The sequence below is a fragment of the Carettochelys insculpta genome, chromosome 6 (genome assembly GCF_033958435.1).
Source record: "Carettochelys insculpta isolate YL-2023 chromosome 6, ASM3395843v1, whole genome shotgun sequence".
NCBI lineage: Eukaryota > Metazoa > Chordata > Testudines > Carettochelyidae > Carettochelys > Carettochelys insculpta.
In genome coordinates, this window is record NC_134142.1 from 9,776,919 (window position 1) to 9,788,979 (window position 12,061).

General features: G+C 43.4%; 1 long non-coding RNA gene across 3 annotated transcripts in view; it reads left to right on the forward strand.

The window, feature by feature from the left end:
* The first annotated feature begins 274 nt into the window (after positions 1 to 274).
* Positions 275 to 12,061, forward strand: part of LOC142015107 (uncharacterized) — a 67,264-nt gene continuing 55,477 nt past the window's right edge. For all 3 annotated transcript variants that reach the window (XR_012646102.1, XR_012646100.1, XR_012646101.1), the window contains exons 1-2: positions 275 to 359; positions 455 to 587. This is a non-coding gene — a long non-coding RNA (uncharacterized LOC142015107). The remainder of the gene's footprint in view (positions 360 to 454; positions 588 to 12,061) is intronic.

The window sequence follows — 12,061 nt, forward strand, 5'->3', positions numbered from 1 at the left end:
TTCAAATATGCTAACATCCACATGTTGGCCTGTATGAGAGGGATTAGATGGAAAGGTTTCTGCTCTTTTAATGATTATGTTGTTAAGCATAGGTAGGTATGCAGGCTCAGGACTCGTTCTGAGCACCGCTGCACTCACTGAGCTTTGAGTAAATTACTGTATTCATTTAAAGCAGGTGGTTTTTATGCATCTCATTATTTTAATTGCCACTGGAGGCCTATTTTACATACCATGACCACGTAACACATGTGAAACGGGTTTATACAGCTACACAAAATGACTGTTTGCCTTTTTCTTCAAGTTCTGAACCCACAGCCCACGCATCCGGAAATCAGGCCCTGAATGATGGATATCTTCTGGTGAGAGCCTATAACATTTCAAATGTTATTGTTTTTGCAGGTCAGTTGCTGCTTTGCTCTAGTTCAGTCCATTCCAATTTCTTTGCTTCTTTCAGGAGGAACAGATCACAATGAGCGCTTCCTGAAGCCAGTACATCGCTCACAGGCTTGAGGTATCACCAAGGCTCTCATTGCAGGAGGTACAAGAATACATTCAAATTTGCTGCTCCACAATTTCATGAACAAAAGGTAATTCCTTCCCATTCTTCCCTCACAATAATGCACTTCAGGCAACAGTAGCAATCTGACTTCCAGAAAGGCTGTATTTGCAATAAACAACTTGCTTCTTGGTCTATTTTTAAACAGTTGTGGGTACAGATTAACAAAGGCAACTATAAAACCAGAACAAAGGATTGATCCGGTGGGTTCAGATTTCTGTATAATCACTGACTGACATTGTTCACATTTTTCTAATTTACAAGAAAAGAGGGAGTTTCTCTGACTGTACTGTGATTCTTTTTTTTTCAATAGCTCACCCATGCGATGAATTTTACTACAGAGATAAATTCTGGGGCTGCAGATTGTATCTAAAATTTAAGGAGCCAATTTTGCTACCAAGTATCAGAGAGGTGGACAAGTTAGTCTGTATCTTCAAAAGCAACAAGAAGTCCCATGGCACCTTATAGACTAACTGATGTTTGAGTCTATAAGACGCCACAGGAGTTCTTGTTAACTTGGCTACCTTTATTCATTAAGAGCAGTATCTTACCCCTATGTGATAACAACCTTGAAGAGTAATAGAAAAGGGCTCTTTATTAAAAAAAAAGTGAGATTTAATAAAAAACAAAATTTTGCTCATAAAAATTCTTCTCGGCATTTCAGTTTCGGGGGGGGGGTGGAAAACCTCAATGAGAAGTTTTGGAGAAACGTAATCATTCTGTATGTTTAAAGATTTTTCATTTTAAACATGGGAAATGCTAATAACCTCCCCCTCTTTTAAAAGGTAAAGAGCTTTTAAGCGTGTCACATTTCACTTTTAAAGGTAACAAATTCACTTTTTAACATCCTCTTTATGTGAGAGAAAGTAACAGCCTTCACTTTCCCATTCAATAAGAGACATAGGAAATGAGGGAAAATACAAGGAAAAGAGGAAAATAGGCTTTTTCCAGATAATATTTCTTATTTTCCTATGGAGGAAAATTAATTTCCCCAATAGGCAATTTTTTAATGGGGATCTTCCCCTTTCCCAGCTAGCTCAGCTGAGTAGTTTCATTGATATCATCTCAAGCAATGGAAGCAGAATCTAAACCTGAGCATGGTTCATTTGTTTTATTGGCCACTAGGTCCTCCCTTCATTAGGGACCCAATCCTGCCAAGATTTACAGGGTTAATTTTATGCATGTAGGTAAATCTTGGTAGGGTAAAGGGCTCTATTAAAGGGGTTCAACATTTCCCTTTATAACACCCTGTTTTCAGTTGGGTAACTTTTCCAAACTCTAACCATTTGAGATGAAGAGTCTCAGAGAGGTCATGGTGTTAATCTGTATCTTCACAAAACAAACAAGAAGTCCTGTAGCACCTTAAAGACTAACAAGATCATTTATCAGGTGATGAGCTTTTGTGGGGCAGACTCAATTCTTCAGATCTGGCGCTATGCCACTTAAAACCATCAGTGCAGTACTGGAAATGGCATATCTCCAGATCTGAAGAAGTGGGTCTGTTCCACAAAAGCTCATCACCTCCTAAATGATACCGTTAGTCTTTAAGATGCTACAGGATGGTGTTTTCATTTGAGAGGAGTTTTCCATGCTAGGGGGTGGTCTCAGGACAAGGATTTTTGGAAAATTACAGTCCATTTTGTGTGAATGAGAGCATGGAAAATGAAGATCTTTTGCCCATGATAAAAAATTCTTGAGACCATTTATCTGAAAAACTTTATCATCCCCATACTTTTGAAAAGGTCTTGAAGTTTGGGAAGAGGGTGGCCATTGGATGAGGGATGTGCCTTTGCCGTCCTCCGGAAAATCCACCCAAATGTGGCCAAATTACATACTGATGTTTTTCGTGTTAATGCTCTGAAGATTCTGTCTTCACTGAACATGCTCCAACCTTCATCCCTAGTGCAGATCCAACTGCAAAGGTGCGGTCCCCACCAAATGACTGAGCATGCTCAGCTCAAGGCTTTTGGAGCGCGTAAGGTCTTTCCTGTAATGACGACTTCCAACAGGGGCGGAGAGAGAGGCAGCAACTAATAATATATGGAACTACACATCTCACAGAACTGGAAGGGACCTTGGGAGGTCATTGAGTCCAGTCCCCTGCACTCTGGGCAAGATAGAATACCATCCCCCCCTACTTTTTTTTAAAATCTATTTTGCCCCAGATCCCTAAATGGCCCCCTCAGGGATGGAACACACACCCCTGGCTTTAGCAGGCCAATGCACAAACCACTGAGCTCCCTCTCCCCCCATTTATGCAGGCAGCATGCATTTTGAAAGTGGCACTTTTGAATGCAGCTGCCATTATGCTAATTAAGTGCTGCATATTCATGGAAGCACCTCATTACCATTTGCCAAAATCCCTCATTACCATGCCCCTTCCACAAGGAGGGGGCTGGTGTAGATGCAGCCATTGTGTCTTCCTTATTTTCTGCATATCTGATATGAGACCTGGCGCTTGAGTTGCAGACTTCTAGAGCACTCACAGCTGCAGAGTAAGTCAATGGGAGTTGCGTTTGAACACAGAGGGTGCGTCTACACTTGCATTCTTCTTTCGAAAGAGGTATGGAAATGAGGTAAATTGAAAATGCAAACGAGGTGCATATTTGCATATTTGGTGCCTCATTTGCATGTTCTAATTTTGAAAGAAGAAAGCCAGTGTAGATGCTGCTGTTTCAAAAGTAAACCCCATCTTCAAAAGAATCCTTCTTCCCTTTATTTAATGGGAAGAAGGGGTTTACTTTCAAAAGAGCAGCATCTACACTGGCTTTCTTCTTTCGAAAGAAGCTCTTTCGAAGTTAGAATATGCAAATGAGGTGTCAAAGATGCAAATGTATGCCTCGTTTGCATTTTATTTATCTCGTTTGCATACCTCTTTCGAAAGAGGAATGCAAGTGTAGATGCACCCAGAGTGTTCTATAATGTTAAGTATTCCTGAAAAATCAGGTCTGAAATGTTTCAAACTGGGCATCCAAAATGAGTGGATAATAAGTTGCTGGAGACCTTGGCATTTAGTCTAGCTATTCTGTGGCATAATACTTTAAAATGAACCCTGTTTAAAGAAGAATAATAGTGAATCAGGTTTTTTTTTATTAAGACAATAATTCACGTGGAACGGGAACGGGTAAGTCTAACGTTATTTCAAAGAAAATAAATTTCATAGTTATGGAATGGTGGTTGTTACTCCTGCAAGAGACAATTAGATTCCCTAGTGGTTACATTTAATGGGTGTGATACATTCTATAGCTAAAGTGTAAAGGTCTGTGAACTCAGGGGTCATACCCACGGACTGGAGAGTTGCTAATATATTCTCTATTTTTGAAAAAGGAGAAAAATGTGATCTGGGAAATGACAAGCTTGTTAGTTTGACGTCAAATGTATGACAGGTCTTAGGACAAATTTTGAAAGAGAAATTAGTTAAGGATATAGATGTGAACAGTAATTGGGACAAAAAGTAGATCATGCCAGATCAACGTGGTCTGTTTTGATAAGAGAATTGATTTTCAGAGAAAGGAAATGCAGTGGATCTAATCCACCTGGATTTCATAAAGGCATTTGATACAGTTCCATATGGGAAACTATTACTGAAACTGGAGAAGATGAGGATTAATGAAAATGGATACATGGATAAGGAACTGTTTATACAAGAGACCACAATGGATCATACTGAAACTGTCAGGTTGGAAGAAGGTTGCTAGTGGAGTCCTTCAGGGCTCTGTCTTGGGACCCATCGTATTTAACATTTTTCAGTGACTTAACACAAGACCTGGGAGTGTCAGCATGCTAATAAAATTTGTGGGTTACAGAATTGGGTGGTATTGCCAACATGGAGGAGGACTGGAAGTTCATACAAGATGATCTGGATGACCTTGTAAACTGGAGTAATAGAGAAATTTAATAATGCACATGCATTTAGGGACTAACAACAAGAATTTTTGCTATAAGCTGGAGTCTTATCAGTTAGAAGCAACATAGGGAGATAAAAGACTGGGTGTACTGGTGGATCACAGGATGACTAGGAATTGTCAATATGCTGTGGCATGAAAAAAAGGCTAATGAAGCCCTAGGATGCATTAGGCAAGGTATTTCCAGTAGAGACAGGGAAGCGTTAATACCATTGTACAAGGCACTGGCAAGATCTCATCTGCAATCCTGCAGGCCATTCTGCTTTCTCGTGTTTAAGAAAGATTAATTCAACCTGGAACAGGTGCAGAGAAGGATAACTAAGAAGATTGGAAAAATGGAAGACCTACTTTACGAAAGGAAACTCTCAAAGAGCTTGCTTTGTTTAGCTGAGCCAAAAGAAAGTGAGGGGGGTGGGGGGAAGATGATTGCCCTCTAAAAAATCAGACAGATAAATACCATGGAGGGAGAGAATTATTTAAGCTAAGCACCAAGGTGGATACAAGAACAAATGGATATAAACTCGGCATTAACAAATTTTAGGCCTGAAATTAGATGAAGGGTTCTAACCATCAGAGGAGTGACGTTCTAGAACAGCCTTCCAAAGGTAGCAAAGGGGACAAAAAAAGCCTAACTGGCTTCAAGGCAGAGCTTCATGGGTATATGGGGGTGGCGCAGAAAACAGTAGGGTGAGACTGCCTACAATGCCATGTAGCCAATCTAGGTCTTCGTCATCATCAACAACCACCATGGGCTCAGCACCCATTGGCGTCTGATGCCTCTCTCACTATTTCCTTCCTTCTTTCCCTGTCCTGTGTGGAGTGGCTTAGTTTCTGCACACTAGCTCAGTACCAATCTACTATATCATCTATCCATTCTCTGTGGGGTCTACATCTCCTATTCAAACCATCCATTATTCTGAATACCAGGGTCTTGATTTTTTGTTCATTGTTCGTGCTGCAGATATGCCCAAATAGCTGTAATTTGCATTGTATAACCTTGTGCAGGAGATTCTCTTTCAGTAATATCTTAGTATATAATTCTTCATTGGTGATCTTCTGCATCCATCCTATTCTTAGGATCTTTCTATAACTCCTCTCAAATGCCAATACCCTTCGCTTCAAATCTTTCGTTATCTCAGATCCGTACAACATGCTGCTGAATACACGTTTTCAAGACACTCAGCTTCGTTCTCAAGCTAATTGCTTTGCTTTTCCAGATCTTATCCATTGCCTCCAAGCTTGCTCTTGCTTTCACTATTCTAGTCACTATTTCCTTCTTACAGTCTTGATCATATGTCATGTTGCTCCCCAGATATGTGAACTTCTCTATGTTCTGTAGTTCAGTCCCATCTATGCTGATCTTCCTTCCTACTTCCTTGTCACCAAATGCCATTGTTTTTGTTTTATCGATGCTCATCATCAGTCCATACATCTTCACTTCCTCGTTTAGCCCCTGCACCATTTTCACTAGCTACTCATTTTCCTTGGTGATGACTATATCATCCATGAACCTCCAGTGGGAATCCAAGGGGCCAAAGGATTGGGCTGCTGGAGCCGGGAGGTGGAGTGGAGGGCCAAGAGGTGGGGGATTGGGCAGTGGGGCTGGGAGGTGGAGCAGGGGATTGAGGGACTAAAGGATTTGACAGCCTGGCACAATAGATGGAGTAGGGTCTGGAGGACGGAGGACTGGGGCTTCAGTCAACCATCTCAAAGTATACGCAACATAGGGCACTACTTATTTTGGGGCACAGTGGTGCCCTACACAGCTTCATAGTCTGCGTATGCCCAGAGATGGCCCTGCCTATGAGGTATTGACACTTGGAGGACAGCATTTTGCTCTTCAAACTGGAATCCTCCACGTGGCATGACCTCATGTACATCATACATACACGGTCACTTGGAGCGGAGGACACCATTTTGCTCTTTAAAATGGCATCTTCCATGTTGTATGGCGCCATGCCTGCAAAGAGATTGGGAATCCCACTTCATGAATATGGAAGAAGTCTTGTGAACAAAGATGCGTGATCCAAGACTGGGTCGGAATGGACACACGCAAGGCTCAGTTGAGGTTGGACAGATAATAAATGCCAGAACTGTGGTTAACTTTTGCATGTTTGACTCTGCTGCCTTATTATGTGCTTTCGGCAGAAAGCGTTGTGTGTAATTATGAAAAGTCTCAGATGTCTTGAGCCATTAAGGCAGAGACATATGGACCTGATCCAAAGCCCATTGAAATCAGTGGGAAGATTAGGGTTTCCAACCTGATAATATTTAAAAGCTTGACAAATTAGCAGGAGTACTGGAACCTACCCCGGCCTGCCTTCCACCCCAGGCCACGCCCCTACCTGGCCTCTTCCTCTGAGGCCCTGCCCCACCTCTTGCCTCTTTTGCTGGTGCTGAAAGCTGCAGCTTCCTGTCACTAGTTGAAGGTGGCCTGGCGGAGTAGAGACTGGCATGGGTAATGACCCAGTGCTTCTCTCACCTGAGTAGCTGGTCTTTGGGTCTCTGGTCAACTCTTGGAAAGAATCATATTAATTTCACTGGTCACTGGATCAGGACTGGTAAATGGGAGCTGTACTGCCCCCAAGGGACTATTTAAGGACACTTCCATAGTTAAGTGCATTTATCATTTACCTTTATCCATTTCTTGAGTGACAAGAACATATTGAACATCTCGGACTGTATCTGGCACTGAATTAATTCACCGGGGCACTTAATAATAACATGCCCTAATTCCCAACAACAATTCAAGTTACAAGCCCAGGTAAACCAATTTAGACTGTTAGATTTGGCTTGGAACTTAGCAGGAGAAGACTGGCTAGCTAGCAATTCATGAGTTGCACTGTTGAACTCCAATCTTTTATAACAAATATTAAGGGGAAAAAATCTCTAAACATTAAGAAAACACTAGACTCCTATGCATTGAGCAGGCAGTCTAAGGAAATGGCCTTGTCAAACAGTGGAGATTGCTTGATTGAACGGAGTTATAAAAGTAGGGAGCAAATGAGTGCAGTAGAGGTAGTAGGTTTGGGCTTGTCTACACATACAAGTACAAACAGCAGAAATTGCCATGATGTAGATGTGCTGATTCAGATGCACTTCTGTAGTGCTTAGCAAAGATGCTAACTATGGTGTTGGAAGAGCTTCTCCTGTCAGGGAGACCAACAGCCTATGTGGGGCCCTAGGCAAAGGAGGACAGCCTTCTGCTTCTGGAAGGAGTGAGGCCTCAGGCTGAAGGGACAATCCCACCCAAGCCCTCAGGGCCACCTGGAGTGTGTGGTGCTCCAGCAGTGATTGAATGGGCCCAGGGCTACTGCCCCCTCCCTCTTCCCCACCTCCCATCAGCAGCCCTGTCTCCTGTCAACATAGCACTGTCTACACCAGCAGTTCAGTCGATATAACTGCACTGCTCCAGGGTGTGGATTTTCCCAACATCTAAGAGACATACCAACGGAAGTTTGTAATGTAGACCAAACCTTGGATACACGTACAGTAACACTCAGGCTTTGATTCAGAAAGGCTTTTAAGTAGATGCATTATTTTGAACGTGTGCAGTACCATAGACTTGATGAACAGGAGTCCTGATACTGTGCCTAGAGGACTGAAAGCCAACTGAAAGGTCCTAAACAAAGCATAACAATAAGCAGCTGTGTGTCAGATCCATTGGAAGTGATCTGTGGAATATTTCAAGGACTGGTGGCAGATCCAGTATTAGGTTATGTCTACACTACCCTGGAAGATTGACCTGCTAAGGGTTGATCTTCTGGTGTTCAATTTTGCGCATCTAGTCGGGCCATGTGAAATTGACCTCTCAGAGGTCACAGTTGACCCCTGTATGCCTCTTGAGATGCACGGAATAAGAGAGGTCGACTGCAGAAACTCTCCTATCAACCTTCCTCAGTATGGACAGCCAAGTAAGCCAAGCACAGATAGGTTGATTCTAGCTATGCAATTGCCATAGCTAGAAATGCGTATCTGCGGTTGACTTACTTTGCCTAGTGTAGACTTAGCCTTACTTAATGTTTCCACTGATGGACTGGAACAGAGAGCACATGGAATGCTAATGGAACCCTACAGAAAAGAGATGCAGCTTGGAAAAAATGCAAATAAATATACAGTATGGAGAACAAATACACTAAAATATAGCTTTTCTGAGGAAGGAAAGCAATAAAGCTGAAGGAAGGCTTGAAGTGATAGTGGACAACAAATCAGACACGAGTCTCCACCATGACAGGGCAAATGAAAAGATCACCGTGGCTTTGGGCTACATCTACAGAGACATTGTGTTATGGATTAAGCAGGAAAAATAAGGGACACAAGTGAGTCTTCGCCCACAGAAGCTTATGCTCCAAAACATCTGTTAGTCTATAAGATGCCACCGGACTTTTTGTTTTTAGTGCTACACAGATATGCTGAAGAACTTGCATCTTACAGCAGGCTGCTTGAGAAGAAATGGTTGCAATAATCTTGAGGAAATCATAGCAGCATTTGTCAGTAGCTGTTGATCTGTTTTGCAGAGCATTGGCTTAGGCCTGGCAATGTTGTGTACATGATATAGTTTTGGAAATGGAACAAAGACTCAGGTTCATCCACAAGCAAGAGGGGTTTAACGTGTTCAGTTTTGCACATGAAGATGTGGTCACTAGTTAGCAATAGCGGGACGAACCATCTCTTGGCAAAATTATGTAGTCCATCAAACATCCTACTACAAGCTCATTCAGTTGCCGTGAGTCTGATGCTGCTGCAGGCCCTGATTCCTAACACATTCAGATGGAAGAGATATTGCTTCTTGGATACCTTTTTCCACTCATCTCTGAAGAGATGAGCAACGTTTTGAGTAACTGGACACTGTCATATTCAGAGGTGAAATGGCTCACCTCAGGTCTCTAATTCTGGCTGCAGGAAAATCCAAGCTACTCCGGTCACAAGAGCAGATTATGACTTTGAAGGTGTTCCACATTCATGTCTTTTGAATGCAGAGATGAGCTGCATCAGTGATTGATTGGAGGTGCTCCCTTCTCTGGGGAGGACGGTGAGGTCCTATATCTGAGGTCTCCCAAGGAGTTTCATATGCCACCAAGACCGCACAAGCCCCACTAATGATGGCTCTTCTCACAGGGCACTATGCCAGAGCCCTTGCTCCACACTGAAATCCCATAAAATTCTGCGGGACCTTGAGGGTAAGTTCCACGTAACTCACACTAGTAATTAACCTGCAGCCCAAAAACTTGAAGCTAGGATGTACGGGCCAAGTCCTAAGTACCTTCCATAGTTTTAATCAGTCCTGCTTTAGCCAAAATTCCCATAGACTAAACTGAGTTCTGGCTGAGTAAAGACTTCAAGACTGGGCATTATGTAAGGCCCATTCTGCAGCCTTATGTACACTGAGACACACTTATTCATACAAGCAGCCTCACTAATTGCAACTGCATGAGGAAGCTCATGGTTGCACACCAGAGGTTGTACCTACATGACTTGAAAAATCAATAGTTTGTGCACAGTGATAAAATGAGCTCTTTGATCAGGATTCCACCCAAAGACATCCAAAAGACTCTGCCTTTTGGGAAGATCCCATCTCGACATCCCACCCTGGGCACTGCTATACCAGCCCTGTTGTCCTTGCACTACCACAAATGAGAGTTCTCCCCATCAACAAGGGAGCTAATCTTAACCCCTTTCCTGAGCCTGCCATCTGCTACTTCAAATAAAACAACAACCAAAAATCCACTGACGTGGACACTTCGCTATTCCCCGGCTCACTGACAGCAAGCAAATCCGAAAGGCATATGGAGCTTCTCAAGCAAAACAAACAAACAAGCAAATGGTCAGCCAAGTTCTCCAACCTCAGCAGGCTTCGCTGATGATTGCAGTGCTAATGGCTTGGCCGTGTCCTAAGCAGGAGTGACCAGCCAGGGGACTGAATGCTCTGTCAGGGTCTTGGCGCAAATCTTCCCAGACGTTGCTCTTTTGGGCCAGGCAGAATTTGTTCACCTGTGGGAAAGAAGCTGGGGGCATAGCTCCTCAACCTGCCAAGATTGTCACGGACAACAGGGGATCTATGGAGGCTGGAGTAATCTGCATAGAGCACTTGGACCTCTGCACTGGCTTCTCTTCTGAATCTCCTGTGTCCTTCTGGTTCTGACAGAATGGCTGGGTAAGAGCTGGACAGTCACGGGAATCTCATGCTGTCTGCAGAGCGTGTGCTCCCCCTAGGATGGAGTCTATCCTGCAGTGGGGGATCCAGAATATGGATTAATGTATCCATGACAGTCCAGCTGAACTGAGGGAAGAAGAAAGCAACAGCCAGTGACTGCCCACTTAGCCCAACCCTGTCTTGTCCCCAATCTCACCCCAACTAACCTTGCACAGCTCCCATGAAGGGACACCCATGGGGCATTCCTTAGCATACCCACCAGGATCTGGTTTGCTCCACCTGCGGAGACAGAGGGGGTGACATGGTCCTTATGTTACGCTCGGCGTATGAACTCACAGCAAGCCACACAGCAGTTATGTCGCAGGTCAGAGCTGCCATCAGCCATTCCTTCCAGTGCGAGAGTGCAGTCCACCACCTCATCCAGCATGAAAGTAGCATCTGTGGGAGAAAGAAAGACATATGTCTAGCCTCTGCAGTGAACCCAACGCCTGGCAGGAGAAAGCGTCACTTATTCCAGACCCAGCTTTTCATTCCTGTTGTAACAGTCATAAACGCCTGCTGACACCAAAGACGAACAAGCCTGTAATCCTAATAAAACAACATTCTTGAACCCTGACAACTAGATGGAGCTTTCTCAGGCCAACTGTAAAATTATATTCATTCCAAGAGCTGCGCATTTCTGAAAGTGCTGTGTGGATGCTGCCAGACTGCCCTTCCCCACGACGCAGTGTGATGCAAAGCACAACAGACGGAGGCTGAAAATTAACCATCCTTGTCACTTTGTTGTCTCTTCCTCAAAATGAACAGGGATCTTCCATCCTCAAGTCTTTGAGCATACCAGCAGAGAGGAAGCTGAGACCATAGCACAGGATCAGAATTCAAGATGATCTGTGCAAACTGGAGGAATGGTCTGAGGTAAATAGGACCAGATTCAACATGGACAAATGCAGAGAGCTCCATCTCAGAAGAAACAAACAGTTGCACACATCAAAACAGGAAATGACTGCCTACAAAGGAGTGCTGCGGAATGGGATCGAGGTGTGGGGGGTCATAGTGGATTATAAGCTGAGTATAAGTCAACATTGAGTCTGTTCTGGTATGGCTATGATCTGAAGAAGTGGGTCTGTCCCATGAAAGTTTATCACCTAATAAATTATTTTGTTAGTCTTTAAAGTGCTACTGGACTGCTTTTTTATTTTTGTAAGTCAACAGTGTGACAACGTTGCAAAAAAACAAGCAAACATCATTCTGCGATATATTAGAAGGATCATCATAAGAAAGACACAAGAAGGAATTCTTCCATCCTACTCTCTGCTGAGTCAGCCTTAGCTGGGGTATTGCACCTAGTTCTGGGCTCTACATTTCGGGAAAGATGTGGACAAATTGGAGAAAGTCCACAGAAGAGGAAATAAATAGGATCAGAGGTCTAGAAAACATGACCTCTGT